The sequence below is a fragment of the Aptenodytes forsteri genome, unplaced genomic scaffold, assembly GCF_000699145.1.
Source record: "Aptenodytes forsteri isolate BGI_AS27 unplaced genomic scaffold, ASM69914v1 Scaffold237, whole genome shotgun sequence".
NCBI lineage: Eukaryota > Metazoa > Chordata > Aves > Sphenisciformes > Spheniscidae > Aptenodytes > Aptenodytes forsteri.
Window position 1 is genome coordinate 2,747,688 of NW_008794451.1, and position 5,414 is coordinate 2,753,101.

General features: G+C 36.2%; 1 protein-coding gene across 1 annotated transcript in view; it reads right to left on the reverse strand.

The window, feature by feature from the left end:
* Positions 1–5,414, reverse strand: part of RPAP2 (RNA polymerase II associated protein 2) — a 45,721-nt gene that overhangs the window by 4,206 nt on the left and 36,101 nt on the right. The gene's annotated exons all lie outside the window — the stretch shown is intronic.

The window sequence follows — 5,414 nt, forward strand, 5'->3', positions numbered from 1 at the left end:
TTGTGACAATCTGGCAAAAAAAAAACCAACCCACAACATATTTTTTGATACAGAGCGACTTTTTGGCGTCAGATGTAAAAAAAAAAAAAGCAAAGCTTGTGAGTTTGAACAACTGTATTGAAGAAAGGCAGTCTATAACGTCACACCTGATTCATTACAGTACATAAGAGTGTATGTATTATATACAATATGACCTGTACCAAAATATGAATTTTTATTAAGTAGTATTGAAACGAGACAAAAAAACCCCCTAATTAGAAAAAAATGGGCTAGTAGTTTGTATGCCTCTAATTAGTTGTACATTGATGTCATATAATGTAGACAAACAAAACTCAGAACAAAGTGCAAAATGTTATATAATTACACATACAGGAAAGATATCAGTCATTATTTTCTTCTTTACCAAAAAGCTCCTAAACATTCATACTGTAAAAGTTGTATGGTTCTTTGTATGAGTAAAATACAGAAGAGCTATAAAATTCTACCTTAAACTAACCAAGAAGAATATTTTAGCCACAAATTATTAACAGGGCTCCTTGACAGAAGTTGTACTTAATTGGTAAGTCACACACTGTCAAACTTCATAAAGACATTCAAGAGGGTCACTTACTTGGACGGTTCTCCCCCCGTTCTGTATGCCATAAAACACAGAGTACGTCAAAATAGCAAAGGCATTTTGCTTTAAGCTGAGATTTCTCCAAACACAGAGAAGCCACTCATAGAGGCATTCTGGGTTATTATGAATTTACTTGATGCACGTGAGACATCAATTAAATTCTCAAACCGTGGAGCAATTTGAGGGAGTAATCAGAGCAATTTGATTTCTTAGTTTTGACAGTCTGTACCTTAAAGCAGTTTAAATTATACTCCTTATACACTGAATATGTTTAAAGAATAGGCTTTAAGAAAGTTGGACAAAACTAGAACAAAGCTAATTTAATCTTGAGAAGTTTTTATATGGGATACTAAACTTCAGTTTTAAAGCTGATACTATAGCAAAGATTTGCTATAGTGAAACTATTTTCTGTTTTGGTAACAAAATTAAGTGCTTACAGTCTCAAAGTGCCTGCAGTCTTGGAGTGCTTCAGAAAAATAAGAGAATCAAAGTGAGGGGGGGGGCGAGAGGGAGGAAATGATATTTCTGAACTCAGCTCATAAAGTTTAGCTTTAAAATTCAAACAATACTTGGCCTTTCAAAATTTGCTATTTAGCAACAACATTTTACAGAAAATATTCCATTTGGGCCTGATTTTCTGAACTGCTGGGTAGATGGGAGTTCCTCCAGTTTCCACTGATTTTAAAAATTACAGTGAATGGAAGCTGAAAGTAGTTGCCAACTAGGAGAATAAAGTACATACGTGAGAACAGACAATGGAAATAAACAGGGCACTAGTGTACATCCCCAAAGAGAATGTTATTCGTCATCTGAAATCATGGAAACTGCAAGGCATGCATTACTGTATATTGCATTTAGTTCCAGAATCAACAAGAACAGCAACGGAAGGCATAATCTTCAAAGGATCCAAACCCAAACATGCATAGTGCTGCTGCTAAAACGCATTCCTCAGTTTGGAAGGAGCTATCGCCATGCAGATCATCTACATGTATGATACCTGCACGGAGCTGGGGTGAAGTGTTGAGCTGTCGGTTTTCATTTGTGCTTTAATTTTATCCAAATCTATTTTTATCCTAAAGTCATTTCTTTTTCTCATAATTCTGTTGCAAAATATTGCAAAGGTAGGAATAGCTGAATCTACTTCCTAAGCACAAATATTTAAAAAGAGCCCTTTAACGAACAAAATCAAGTATTAAAGCCTGAACGTTAAGTAACTGCAACACCAAACTTTACTGACATGATCACTTAACAAGAACTCATATCCCAGCAACAGTTATCTCATCTTGAATACTGTGCTTAGATAAATAGTGCCATTGACACCATATAGGAAAGAGTTATTTTAGAATATGTTTGCGAGATGATGTACTTTTAATAAGAAACTCAAGGTAGTCTAGAGCTTCCTAAAAACTGCCCAGCTCAGAAAGCCTTTAAATGAGTAACAACTGAGATCAATCTCCCTGCAGTCATTGGTATTAAGACCATCTCCACTAGAAGAAAGCTGCATATAAAAGAAGATTCTTTTAAATTAAGCAAAAATAGTGATAGAGCACAAACAAAGGATCTTACAAGATATAGTAAATAAGGTCCCTTAATACAAAAATAAATTTACAAAAAATTTTGATTAATAAATAGACTTTTAATGAGTTAAATTATTTTCCATTTCTTTTTGGATTCAATTTCAGTATGTACATTTAGCTAAATATTTCAACTATCAAACACTGACACTTGCTGAGAAGGACTTTAAGAGGTGCTCAAAGTAAGGACGTGGTGAGGAAAGAAACAGACTTATGCACAAACTCTGCCATATAAACCCTCCCACAAAAGAGAAGTATTCACAGCTGGATTTGTGATTTTTGGGCTGAGGCCACTAGCTTTTGCAACGTACTTCATGACAGACAGGACCGAGTTGTTTCTTTTCTGGTGAGAAGCGTAGCAGTTACTATTTAAACTGGTAAAACAGCGCCTCTGCCCAGGGTTGACAATCTGGAGGTTGATTTTTTGCATTATGACGCTTTATCAGCAGGGGAGCAGAGGAAGTGCCGACAGAGGATCAGAGTGACCATTTCAGAGTGTTGGTCTGGAGACAAGGACGGTGGGAGAAAGACCTGGAGATGCATTATTACTAGTCTTCAATTCGCCCTTCTCAGGATTAAGTAGGTTATGTATGAAAAGAGACTGGTGGCATGAACAGTCATGACTTCCTAAGTGCTGGTGCCAGGCGGCTGTAACATTGCAAAACGCTCTCTTGGCAACGTTGTAGATTTACATGCATTTTTAGCTGAATTTTCTTCCTCCTGCCTTCGGCTTAAGAGGACGTTAATAAGGACGTTATTTTTCAAAAAGAGCAGAAAACCTGTGCAGTTTTAAGTAATATTCTAAAACTAAAACCTTTATACCATGAAGCTCACATGCTGAGCAGTCTATTTTTTTAATATATAATTTTTTTTTTTGAACTGCAGTCTGTGATATGACATAGTTTCATGAATTACAAACATGTCCTAACTATCACACCCTGTTTAAGACACTCTGTTTAAAGAGTAGCTATTATAGCCCACACTAAGAAAGAGAAAGGTATTGCTATTGTCAGAGAAACTGCCAGGCATTAAATGTTGAGAAACAAAGTTAAAAAAAGAAAAGACGTTTTAGCTGTGGATCAGGTTTTTTTTCCTTACCTGAACTTTGTTTAAAAACTAATTAAGCTACTAATTATCTGATAAGCAGGAGACTAAATCAAAAAGTAATTTCAGAGAGGCATGTGTAAGTTTCTAGCAATTAGTTAAAAATTGCATCTAGATGGGACGTGTTAAACATTTATGAATGTATGTAAAACACTTTAATCTTGGAAAACTGTGTCCTTTTGGCATTTAAACGATGCTTTAATTTGTCATTTGAAAAGCAGTTATTGCTGAGTACTTTTCTACTTTTAAGTGGCTGTCGGAACAGAAGCAGAAGCTTTTGTCTGCAAAAGGAGCAAGCACAAGTTGCTAGTTTGCGCTGAGTGGTAAGTTCCATGCCCTAAGTGACACTGGCCCAATGTATATTCGAGGTACTGCACAACAGAGCTTTAAGGGCTGTGCTCTCATCCTTGCATGAAGTGCTAACTGAATTAAACCATAATTGTATGCAAATAAGCCAGAACAGTATTTGGGATCAATATCTTCAAGTCACTGAAAGCTGCAACGACCTTATCTCTGAAGAAACTATCATGACTAATTCAATTTAACGATATACAGGATTTCAGTTCAAGGATCATGGAACTGCCTCGAAACTCTGCAGCGTCTTCAAAAGACGTAGAATATAAACAGGAAATAGGACACTTGGGACCATAATAATAACAACTGGCTACTGCAACAATGGAAAGAAAAATATAAGTTCTGCTTTTCTGTTACTTCTTTCACATGTTGCAGCATTAACGTGGAATAAACTTTTGTGAATAAAGTCAAATAAATATAAGAAAAGCTGAAGGATTAAGTGATTTTAAAACAATCACCTACAGAAGCACACAAACATAAATGTTACTGTCCAAAATATACACCCATGCTTCAAAGGCTTGCCTTCAGCACACCCGTTAAAAGGAAACGTTCATGCTCAGTTCATGGAAAAGTAGTACAGTATATATCAGACTTCATGAAACAGTGTCGTTTCCTGCACACCCACTTACACCATATGGTAAACAGGTCTTTGTAAAGTTTAAAAAGTGTTAAAAATGTAAAACTATATCTGATTGATAAAATTCGTATTTGCTGGCTATTCCACATATGTTACACGTTCAAGGAAAAAAAAAAAGTGAAATTCATGTGAAGACCAAGCTCTTATTATCAAGCAATTAAATGACATCTGGCTACTGCAAAATGTTTACATAGTTTCAGGGCTTCAACTCGAGACCCAAGCTTTCTATGAAACATTTGACAAGTATATTTAGGAGTTTAACATCAATTAAAATATTTTTAGAAGTCAGTCACATTACATGGAGTAAATTTCATTAATTGATATGGTAGTGTGCGCAACTTGTTCTTAGATCTACGCACACCTTAACCAAAACAGCTGAATACATTCAGAAAAGATGATGGTGGAGTAATATTTTTATGCAGCTAAAAGCACTAATTGGCACTTCCTATCCAAAGGTGTGAATATCCTTTCTAAAAAAACCCTAATTGTGCAGTACCATCCTCCCCTCGGATAGTGGACCTCAGGAAAACCTTTCTGGACTTTTTGTTTAAGATGAATTCTGTGATCCCCTTTGAGAAAACGTTCAATTTTCAAAGCCACCACTGTGATATCAGCCAGTTACAGCTCTCTGAAATAACCAGGGGTAAGAACACAACCACCTAAGAGTTGGGTTCCTTTCCATTCTCCAAAATTGGTCACTCAAGATTACACGAAAAGCGTTGTGAATTTGAGTGCACATAAATTTACTCAATATCATGCAAAGCACTTGTATACTCATGAAGAAAAGCCGTATGCTTATTCTCAAAAGAATAACAATAAGCTCCTCCTAGAAAAAGAGAAGTATTGCCAGCCTTCCTAACTTTTTCTAATGGCAGAAGCTTAAAAAAAATAAAAGCCACTGATCGTGGCAGAAGCCACGGATCTGAACACAATGATTTCAATCCCTTCCCCTGTTTGGCATGCTTGGAACTCGACCAAGAACAGAATTATAAAGCAGAATGATGGAACGGGCAAGCACCACCTGTCCTTCCACAAAAAGCTTTGGAAAATAGGATACAAACATTTTTGCCAGTTACAGGCATTTCAGCACCGTGAATAAGACTCTGTCGTGGTTTAACCTCAGTCGGCA